The sequence below is a fragment of the Camelus ferus genome, chromosome 9 (genome assembly GCF_009834535.1).
Source record: "Camelus ferus isolate YT-003-E chromosome 9, BCGSAC_Cfer_1.0, whole genome shotgun sequence".
Taxonomy (NCBI): Eukaryota; Metazoa; Chordata; class Mammalia; order Artiodactyla; family Camelidae; genus Camelus; species Camelus ferus.
Genome location: NC_045704.1, coordinates 74,021,276 through 74,033,102, shown reverse-complemented (window position 1 = coordinate 74,033,102; position 11,827 = coordinate 74,021,276). Strand labels below are relative to the sequence as shown.

Genomic DNA, 11,827 nt, shown 5'->3' with positions numbered 1-11,827 from the left:
CTCTTTGCCTGTCTGTGTCCCAGTGGCCGTGTCTGTGCGTCAGACGACATTGAGTTTAGGCTAGAGGAAACAAAGTAACACAAAAACAAAGGTGTACTTACCCCAGGTTCTGAATGCTGGTATTCTGTCCCCAGGCTCCTTGCTACTTTTCCTTTTCAAACCCTCAGATGGCTGTTCTGTGCCTTCTGTCCAGGTTTTCTATCTGCAATTGGTCATAGACACAGGTGAAGTAGACTTTCTCCATCTTACCCAAAAAGAAAACCCTTGGAGGAAACTTAGAAGTCAGTGGAGCACAGAGCAGCACCCGCCACCCTAGCTGGTCTCAGGGGCTCACCTTCCTCCCGAGTTCCCGGTCCAGAGCCCCCTCACCTCTGCACCTCTTCTGGTCTCAGCTGTTTTCCTGGGGGCCTGATACAAGGGAGCCCAGCACGTTGTCACCATGCTCTTTTCTGACTGGGGTTGCTACACTTGCCCATTTCCCATCAAAATTGGGCCAGGGGAAGCCCAGAAGAGCTCAGATGGATCACGTGAGCGCTGAACAATTTTCTCCCTTATCCCAGAGTGTAACAATGTTACTGAAGGCACGTTCCTATGCCTGACGCACAATGAGGCCCCAAAATACCAAAGCGTCAGAGTCTGGAGCTAGAAGGGCTTATTGCTGGGCCAGACAAGGATAACAAGCGGCTCATGCCCAAAACCACCCCTCTACTAACTCCCCAAAGAGTTTCAGCTGAGCATTTTTAAAGGCCAACTGCACTGGCCCAGTGTGTGTGATCCGCTGTGCACAGTTCTCTGATTGGCTGGGGGTGATTGATCCTTAGGCATCATAAGGTCTGGGGGCTGCATGCTTATGCTCATCAGGTAGTTAATTTCTTCCACTTGGTGGTGTTTTTTAGCATCTGAAATACTTAGAAAATATGCTTGAGATACTATTACCTGGGTACTTCAGAGAGGAGACACAGCAGTGGGTATGGGGGAAGGGGTCCATCCTGGGAAGGCCCCAGGGGGTTCTGCTTAGTTACAACAACAGCCTTACCGCCAACTCATGATGAGGGCCGATTACACCTGTCAAGATATTAGTACTAATTTAGTTTGGGCGTGTTATTTTGAGGAAGAGTTACTCCTTTAACAGTAATTCAGAATAACAGGGCAATAATGCAGTAATTAAGGGACTATGCCTTCTAATCAGAAAGGCAGATGTTCAAATGTCACTTTTGGAAAGTTCTTAATTTATCTGGTCTCAGTATTATCATCTGTAAACTGGGCATAAGAAGGGGATAGGTATATGGATTATGTGATATAACCCGTGGGGTACATTTACCACAGTGCCTGACACAGATATGCTTTTGTGAAATATTTTCTCTTATTATTTTCCATGATACATCATTACGATGGTTATAGGTCCTCGTTTTCCTCAGGACACAGACTATGTGTGCTTCACCAGTGTAGTTAACAATAGTGACCCCTTTAACTTTGAAAATTTTCCCAGTTTGGACACAAATACTTTATGCTCCCCACTGCCCCTTCCTGGCCTTCTGTACACTTGCGTCTACTCCCAAAACCCTTCTAAAATCCATCACCTACTTTCTATCCTCCTTTTCTTTGCTTCTGTAAAATATCTCAGAATTTTTTGCATAGATTTCTGCTACAGCCTTTTAGCTACTCCCACTGCCTCCAGGATTGCCCCTTTCATCCTGTCTTCACACTGACAGCAGAACGAACCTTCTAAGTTCAAATAAATTCATATCACTAAGATCGTTCAAAGACTTTCCAGAGCCATCTTTATACATTTTTTTTTATCATGGTAGATACAATTCATTATGATCTAACACACCTGTCCACGTCTTCGCTCAACAGGCCACTACCTTGAAGTTCTGTTTTCTGGGTATGATAAAGACAAGACATTGGCTTTTCAAAGTAACATGAGTAATCCTTTCCTTAAAATTAGACAATATATGAAAATGCTAATTAGGACCCCATTTCCTATTGGAAAAAAAAATCAACAGTTCAGTTACTTATCAAGCTAAAATCCCTAATCAATTTCTGGAAAATGTAATAAAAACTTGGATTTATAATAATTGATAATGTTAGTATGCACATGCTTAAAACATCTCCATTGCTAAACAATCAATTTGTTTATTAACAAGGCAGTTGACTTTTACACAGTAACATATATTGGTTGCACAACATTGCAATTACTTACTGCCACTGAATTGTACACTTTAAAATGATTTAAATGGTACATCTTATATGTATTTTACCACAAGAAAATAGCTAAATTCATTGATTCCAATGGAAGTCAGTTTTACTAAAACAGCTATGAGATCACTAAAAATAAACTAAAATTTTTACATGAAATAGGAGTGGATACAGATGCATGCTACAACGTGGGTGAACCTTAACACGCTAAGTGAAAGCAGCCAGTCACAAAGAACCGTGTATTGATGACTCTGTTTCTACTGAAGCATCTAGAATGGGCAAATCTATAGAGACAGAAAGCAGATTAGTTATTACTTAGGAGCTGGGGGCTAAGTAGGGTGCGTTTTCTTTTTGAGGTAATGAAAATCTTCTAAAATTGTGGTGACTGATGGTTGCACAACTTTGTGAATAAAGAAGATTGAATCATACACCATGAATAGGCTAAGTGCATGATTTGTGAATTCTAATCCCCCAAATCTGTAAGAGAACGTGTATGATGCTGAACAGCTGAGCGCTGAAGGGAACATGTTAGACCGATTATCAGATTCAGAGGAACTCACGGTCTCCGTTATCTGGGTGCATCCGAAAGAATTCTATGACATGATAGGCTGGGAGGTCTTCAGGGCACATGGTCAACGCTCTAGCATGAAAGAACTGCAAAATGCAGTTTTGCTCGTGTTAGTTCCTGTGAGTCATTTTCTTTGGACGGTGCTGTGGTGCTTCCATTTTAGTCCCTTTCGTCGTGGCCCTTGCTAGTTTCTTTATGAATTCTTCTCAACGTTTTTTGAAATAACTTTGTGACTCATTACTCTCACAACTCTCGCAAAAGCAAAAGCTAAATATGAAAGAGGTGAGATACGCAAGACGATGACAAAGTGCACAGTGACAGAGAGTCACAGACTGCATGTGGGAGTGTGACAGCCCCTCTCAGGACCAGCAGCAGTGAAGATGTATGTTCCCTTTGTTTATATTCAATGTGGTTTTTAAAATATCTACACATGAATCTGAGTTTACCAACTGTGTTTTAGAATGTAACTTCCCACATATTATTTTGTTTTTGAGGACATAAATATAAAACTTTCTACATAAATCTTGACTAAAACCCTTTAACTGATTGATATAGTTATTCTATGAAGTCTGGTTTTGAAATAACACTATTTCACTGGGAAATCAGGAAGAGGAAAAAGTTCTACCAAAGAAAACCGTGTACTTCTCCAAATAGACCTCAGGTTTTTTTTTTCTTTGTCCCTATTCTTGTGAATAATCCTCTCCTCCCCACATCACCACATCTTTTGTATCTGGAAGATATATTTCCATTTTTTGAGACATAATTTATCTTTTGTACATACCTGAGGCAAAATTCCCCCAAATTCTAAAAGTCTGCCTAATGGAGATTAGGTGTGTAATCTGCGTTCTCCTCTTCCTCTGTCCTGGCTATGACAACGCAGTATTTGGTTGTCTAATTGTTTGTCTTCATTTCGTATATGACTTCAGTCCCCTGAGAGCAGGAAAAGCAGCTAGCTCTTTTCTGAATCCCTTTGTCCAGCAGAGCGCCTAGCACTTGGCAGCAACAAGACACATTTAGGGAGTGAAGGAAGGAAGGAATCCAAACTGAGCAATTATCTATAATAAGCCTGTGGCTCAGGAGAGAAGCTGGAGCAGCTGATACATATTTATGTCCTCTGTGCAGAGCAGGTAGTTGAAGCTTTATGAGTGGATGAGGTCACTCCGGGAGAATGTAAATAACCCTGGTTCTCCAATCTGGCTACACTTTAAAATTACCTAGGGAGTTTTTACAAAAAAATAAAAACACCCAGGATCCACCCTAGAAATTCTGAAGCAACATCTCTGGGTGGGGCAAGCAATCCTGTTTTGTAAAAATCTCCCTAGGTGATTGAAACACAAAGTCAAAGTTAAGAAACTGGTAGAGTTTTTTAAATGTAAAAAAAAAAAAAAAAAAAAAAAAAAAAATCACCTGAATGCAAAAGGCTTTAGAATTAAAAAAATCTCTAAAGATCAAGAAAGAATATAAACAAAAAAATCAAAAAATTATAAAAATTTTTTAAAAAATCTAAGAAGCAGATAAATAAGTAAGAAACCGAGAAAGATGACTCAGAAAGGGAGGAGATTTGGCAGCGGTGGTGTCATAGAAGCTGGGACAAGAGGAAGTCCTCAGAAGGAAGAGTTGTGTAGAAAGTATAAAATGCCAGACAGATACCCTGGACATTAAAAACTAAAAGCAAAGAGAAGGAGAGAGTTAGAAGTTCAACAGCAACTTGTATTAAAAGCTGTTTAGACAGCCAGGATGCTAAGAGAGGTATCCAAATTATAGCAAGTTAAGGAATAAATTAAATGTAGGAACTACAACTGTTCCCTATAAATCATAGGAAATGCTTATTATAATTTTCAAAGAATTAAGTCAATGTGTATTGTATTTTTTTCTTTAAGATGTAGTCATTCTTTATTGTACAAATGTTCACAGGAAAAATGTAATATGATATAATCCTAAAAATATAATGTAATCCCCTAAATAACATGAATCAATTTCTGTGTAATCAGAAACTTATCTGCTTTATATTGTATGCAGGGAAACAATTGTAAAGCTGTGGGAACAAAGAGAAGGGAACTAATCTATTTCCTGTTTTTCTTCTGGCTAAGACAAAAGCTGCTTTGTGTGCATTTTTTCTCAGGTAAGGGTTGTCCCCTTTCTTGGCTATTATCTCAGCAGTGAACACTGGGATTTTCATGATCAGAGTGTCTTGTTCTAATATTGATTCCCAAACCAAGATAATGCAAGTAAGAAAGTGTAGTAAATTGTAACTTCTAACTGATGAAAAAGTAATTGCTATATAAGTCAAGATAGGCTCTGAACTAATTTGTCCCCTGCAGAAAGATACCAGATCCCAATAAAACTCTATTCAGATAACTTTGAAAGCCTATTTCAATGCACAACATACAAATTACAACTGTTTAGGATTAATGCATTTTTTCATTTGTGTACATTGCTTTATACAAAATTGGAAACTCAAAGAGTATGGTTGGATGAATTTATAAATTAATCAGACTCAAGAATGGGATAGATATGCATATTTTATGGCTGTAAATTGTGGTTCCAAATCTTTATATTATTATTATATCACATATTAAAGGTACAATGCCTTCATTTATTGGTCTGCAGACAATGAAATGCTTTTACCAGACTTTGTGGACTCCTAACCAAAATACCCAGGGGTCCCATGGCTCACAGATTGAGAAACTCTGTACCAGAAGCCAGTGGAATTTGTCCCACCCTGAAATCCTGAATTTGTTGTCCCTAAAACAACATTTTTGATGGACAAATACATGAATAAAACTTTGAAACATTTAAGACTTGTATTTAAATTTTTAAACTACAAACTATGTATTTGTGAGTTTTTTAAGAGAATATAGCTGCAGATTTCTTATGACTTTTCAACAGAATCAGTCTTTTTCTTATTTCTATTTTGTCTCAGCTGCTTGGAATGAAAATTTAGTTACATGTAAACTATCCCTCAATGACAACCAAGGAAGGATTAAATAAGTAAATAATAAGTAAGTATAAATAAAGAGCCTCAACTTCACAAACTAATTAGATACCAAACACCTCTACATGGCCTTTGGGTTCTCCCTTTTGCAAACAGACGAAACTCTCTCCCTCTCTCTCTCTCTCTCTGTCTCTCTCTCTCTCTCCCTCTCCCTGTACAGCATAGTTCCTTGCTCCTTCTTATTCATCTTTTCCAATTCTCTTTGCTCTCACTCCAGCAGGACTGCAATCTCTACTCATCTAGAACAAAACTTGTCAACTGAGTTAGTGACTAAAGAAAACTCAGTTCTCACCATACTCAACCCTTTAGCACAACTTAATGGTTCTATTCTCTTGACTCACTTTCTACAGTTGGTTTCTGAGACTCCACCCTGTCATACTTAGTATTTTTTTCTGATTCTCCTTCCTCTTCTTTTAACCCTCAGAATGCCCAGGTTTGGTGTATCAGATTGCCTATTCAGAATTTTTTTGCATTTTTAGCTTGCCTTATAAATGTGACAGGTTCAAAACCAATCTCTTGATTCTCCTCATGATTAATGAAAGACAGTTTTTCTTTAAAAATGTTTCCTTTACTTTAGGAGCTCAAGGCAAACATCCTAATGTCATCTGTGACTTATCCTTTTCCCTCACACCTCCCATCCAGTTCAGAAGTAAATTAACTGCCATCAAGCGATTTCTGGGAGAAGATGGTGGAGTAGAAGGACGCTCGCAGGTCACCCTCTCCCACAAATACACCAAGACCCACATCTACAGGCCCACTCGGCCAACCAGAGCACCTGCGGAACTCCGACAGAACATCGCCCTCTTCAAAAGATAAAGACCCCAAAAATCTGGTAGGAGAAAAGGAAAAAAGAAAGAACAAAAGGCAAAGCAGCGCGGGACGGGTCCCGCGGGGAGGGAGCGGCAAAGGAGGACTGGCGCTCGCTCGCTGGGTCTCCCCTCTCCAACTGAGAGGCCAGCGGGACGGAGGGGGAGCCTCCGAGCCTCGGATCTGTACAGAGCAGCCCTTGACTGACAGAACTAAGCTAAACGGGCACAGAGCGTCCCCCCCCACACCCAGCCTGAGACGCGGGCCGGCAGCGGCGGGCAGGGCCAGGCTGCACAAGCCGGGCGGAGGACGGGGGAGGCTGCACGGAGGCAACTCCTGGGGAACGCAAGGGGCTGCGCGCCGTGGCTGTGGGTGCACAGGGCAGAACAACCTGGGCCCTCCATAAAACAGCAAGGTTGATGTGCTCTCGGGGGAAGGGTGCACACCCCCATCTCTGAAAACCCACGGAAAGTTTTCGGGGGTAAGAGAGGCGGGGCTCAGGCACAGCCGCCATATCCTCCGCGCTTAGCACCCAGGCGGGGGCGGGGGCGGGGGCGGGGGCGAAACCTGCATCCGCACGGAAGGGCTTAGCAGCCTCAAAGGCCAGACTGAGACTGGCCTGCAGCCCGGGGCAGATAGGATCCTTCCATCCTGGTCCCTCAGAGAACTTGCTCCACAAAGACAAACAAGGAGCTGGGTTCTGGCTTGGAGCAGGGACAAGGCTGTCCCTCGGTCTTCTCCGAGCCCACCTGCGGAGCGCCGACCAGGGCGGAGCGCACAGCCGCACAGAGAGCGGAACTACCTTTGGTGCAGGTAGAGGGAGAGCGGCCTCCCCCCCCCCCCCCCCTGCCTTTTGGGCAGGAACACAGCCCCTGACCGAGGTGCTGGGAGGGGGCACGACCCGCCCTCCTACCTGGCCAGTCTACAACATCTGACTGCGGCATCCGGAGGGGCAGCGACCCGCCCGCCCACAGCAGAGAGCTGCACCTGACCCAGAGTTAGGAGGAGGCGCGATCTGCTTGCCGACAGGTGCTGGGAGCAGCACAGAAGAGGGCGCCAACAGAGGGCCTCTGAAAACAGCAAGCTGAGCTTCCAAAACAGGACGAAGACAGAAAGACTTCACATTAAAAGCACACAGACTCCAGGAGAACACCTGACAACCCCCCCCCTTTTTTTTTTAAATCTGTTTTTACTTGTTCTATTTTCTATTACTCTCTTAATCTTTACTTCTTAATTCATTTCTATTTCTCTTGGGTTTTGATGTCCTGCTATTGATTAGACACAGGTTTCAAATACATCTATTCATCTCCCCCCCCCCCTTTTTTGTAAAGGTTTTAAAAGGACGTCTCAACCCGATTAATACTCTGCTTCAACTCACTCTTCTATTATTCATTATACACTGTTTTCAAACCCTCTTTCTCCCTTCTTTTAAAATTCTTTCTCTCTCTCTCTTATTTTTTTTCTTTTTTTCCTAAGTTTTATTCCTAAATAGGCATCAGATAGATAAAATCCTTAAGGACCAAAATAAACAACTGATACTCCATAAACCACAGTGCCAGAGAGGTATGAGCAAGATGAAGAAGCAGAAAAACCTTTCCCAATTAAAAGAACAAGAGAAATCCCCTGAAAGAAAGATCAACGAAATAGACATCGATAGCCTATTAGATCAAGATTTCAAAAAAGGAGTGATCAAATTGCTGAAGAAATTAAAAGAGATAGTGTTTAGAGATATAAAATATGTCAAAAATGAAATAGAAGCTATAAAGAAGAGCCAAGTAGAATGGGTAAACTCATTGACAGAGATGAGGAATGATCTAATAGCTGTGCAAAGCCTGACTAGATAATGCAGAGGAACAAATTAGTGATCTAGAAGACAGGGCAATAGAAAGCACCCATTCAGAAGAACTACAAGAGAAGCAAATAAAAAATAATGAAAATAGCATAAGGGACCTATGGGATAATATAAAGCGTCCCAATCTTCGCATAATAGGGGTCCCAGAAGGAGAAGAAAGATCAAAGGGGATTGAAAAGGTTTTTGAAGAAATCATGACTGAAAACTTCCCAAACTTAAAGAAGGAATCAGATATCCAAGTACAGGAAGCTCAGAGGGTCCCAAACAGGAAGAACCCAAATAGACCCACACCAAGACATATCATAATCAAGATGGCCAGAGTCAAGGATAAAGAAATGATTCTAAAGGCAGCAAGAGAAAAGCAAAGAGTAAGTTACAAGGGAACCCCCATAAGGCTCTCAGCTGATTTCTCTACACAAACACTACAGGCCAGAAGGGAATGGCAAGATATATTCAAAGCCCTGAATGAAAAAAAGATGCAGCCTAGGGTCCTTTATCCAGCAAGGCTATCCTTGAGGATAGAAGGAGAAATAAAGAGTTTCACAGACAAAAAAAAGCTGCAGGAGTTTAGCAACACTAAACCCATGCTAAAAGAAATATTGAAAGGGCTATTCTAAATAGAAAAGCAGCAGGATGCTACAGAAATGAGAAACACACAACTGGAAAGGTGATAACTCATGAATTACAAATAAAGTAAACATGAAATTATAAAAGAAGACATACAAATCACGGAGAGTGGGAGAGGGAGGCAGGGAAATATAGAATATTTTTTCTTTCTTTTTTAAATTTTTTTAACAGTAGGATGGGTTTGAGATCATGTTACTATCAGTTTAATAAAAACAGTTATAGTAATGGGTTGATAGATTTACAAAAAAGGGTAACCACAAGCCAAAAATTTACAAAGGAGTCACAAAAATTAAATAAAATCCATGATAATACAAAGGATATTACCAAACCACAAAAGGAAGAAGAAAGGAACAAAGAGGATGTACCAATTCAACTGCAAAGATAAGTTCAAAATGGCAATAAACACACATCTATCATTAATTACTGTAAATGTTAATGGACTAAATGCTCCAGTCAAAAGACACAGAGTGGCAGACTGGATAATAAAGCAAGAACCTTCAATATGCTGCATACAAGAGACCCACTTTAGGGAGAAGGACACATATAGATTGAGAGTGAAAGGATGGAAAAGGATATTCCATGCAAATGGAAAAGCCAAAAAAGCAGGTGTTGCAGTACTGATTTCAGACAAAATAGACTTTAAAACAAAGGCCATAAAGAAAGATAAAGAAGGACATTTAATAATGATTAAAGGAGTGATACATGATGAGGATATTACGCTCGTTAATATATATGTACCCAATATAGGAGCACCTAAGTACATACAAGAATTACTAACAGAGATAAAGGGGGATATTGATGGGAATACAATCATAGTTGGAGATTTTAACACTGCATTAACATCACTAGACAGATCTTCCAGACAGAAAATAAACAAGGCAACAGAGAAATTAAATACTACAATAGAAAAACTAGATTTGGTGGATATTTTCAGAGCATTACACCCCCAAAAAATAGGATATACATTCTTTTCAAGTGCACATGGAACATTTTCCAGGATCGATCATGTACTTGGGCACAAAAGAAACCTCAACAATTTTAAGAAGATAGAAATTATCTCAAGCATCTTTACTGACCACAATGCCATGAAACTGGAAATCAACAACAGAGAAACAAAGGAGAAAAAAAGGAAAGCATGGAGATTAAACAATATGTTATTAAAAAAACAATGGATCAATGAGGAAATCAAAGCTGAAATTAAAAAATACCTTGAGACAAATGATAATGAAAGCACAACCACTCAAAACCTATGGGACACAGCAAAGGCAGTGCTAAGAGGGAAGTTTATAGCGATACAGGCCTTCCTCAAAAGAGAAGAACAATCTCAAATAAACAATTTAACCCACCACCTGAATGAATTAGAAAAAGAAGAACAAAAAGCCCCAAAAAGCAGCAGAAGGAAGGAAATAATAAAGATCAGAGAGGAATTAAATACAATAGAGATTAACAAGACCATAGAAAAAATCAACCAAACCAAAAGCTGGTTTTTTGAAAAAGTAATTAAAATTGACAAACCTCTGGCCAAACTCACAAAGAAGAAAAAAGAGAGAGCACAAATTAGCAAAATAAGAAAGGAAAATGGAGAAATTACAACAAACAAAATAGAAATACAGAATATCATACGAGAATATTATGAAAAACTATATGGAACCAAACTGGATAACCTAGAGGAGATGGACAAGTTTCTGGAAACATACTGTCCACCAAAACTGAATCAAGAAGAATCTGAACACTTGAACAATCCGATCACTAGAAAGGAAATAGAAATAGCAATTAAAAACCTCCCTACAAATAAAAGTCCAGGACCGGACGGCTCTACCGGGGAATTCTACCAAACATACAAAGAAGAACTCATACCAGTCCTTCTCAAACTCTTCCAGACGATTGAAAAGGAGGGAATACTCCCAAACTCATTGTATGAAGCCACCATCACCCTGATACCAAAACCAGGCAAAGACACTACAAAAAAAGAATTATAGGCCAATATCACTGATAAACATAGACGCCAAAATCCTCACCAAAAATTTAGCAAATAGAATCCAACAACACATAAAAAAGATTATACATCATGACCAAGCGGGGTTCATCCCAGGGACACAAGGCTGGTTCAACATACGCAAATCAATCAGTGTAATACATCACATCAACAAGAGAAAGGACAAAAACCACATGATCATCTCAATCTATGCAGAAAAAGCATTTGATAAAATTCAACACTCATTTATGATAAAAACTCTCGCCAAAGTGGGTATAGAGGGAACATATCTAAACATAATAAAAGCTATATATGACAAACCTACAGCCAGCATAGTACTCAACGGTGAAAAACTCAAAAGCTTCCCACTAAAATCTGGGACAAGACAAGGATGCCCACTATCACCACTCCTATTCAACATAGTCCTGGAAGTCCTAGCCACAGCAGTCAGGCAAGAGAAAGAAATAAAAGGGATCCAAATTGGAAAAGAAGAGGTAAAAGTGTCATTATATGCTGATGACATGTTACTATATATAGAAAATCCTAAAAGGTCCACACAAAAGCTACTAGAGCTGATTGAAGAATTCAGCAAGGTAGCAGGTTACAAAATTAACGTTCAAAAATCAGTTGTATTTCTTTACACTAACGATAAATCAACAGAAGAAGAAAGTAAAGAAACAATCCCCTTTAAAATAGCACCCAAAGTAATAAAATATCTGGGAATAAATCTAACCAAGGAGGTGAAAGAATTATACACAGAAAACTATAAACCATTGATGAAGGAAATTAAAGAAGACTTTAAAA

The 11,827-nt window shown here is 39.9% G+C and overlaps 1 long non-coding RNA gene across 45 annotated transcripts in view; it reads right to left on the bottom strand.

The window, feature by feature from the left end:
- LOC106730695 overlaps positions 1-11,827 on the bottom strand; it is a 427,796-nt gene that overhangs the window by 177,861 nt on the left and 238,108 nt on the right. For 33 of the 45 annotated variants that reach the window (XR_004322743.1, XR_004322741.1, XR_004322724.1 and 30 more), the window contains one exon: positions 102-2,853. This is a non-coding gene — a long non-coding RNA (uncharacterized LOC106730695). The remainder of the gene's footprint in view (positions 1-101; positions 2,854-11,827) is intronic. The other 12 variants (XR_004322729.1, XR_004322747.1, XR_004322719.1 and 9 more) reach the window with 9 other exon arrangements.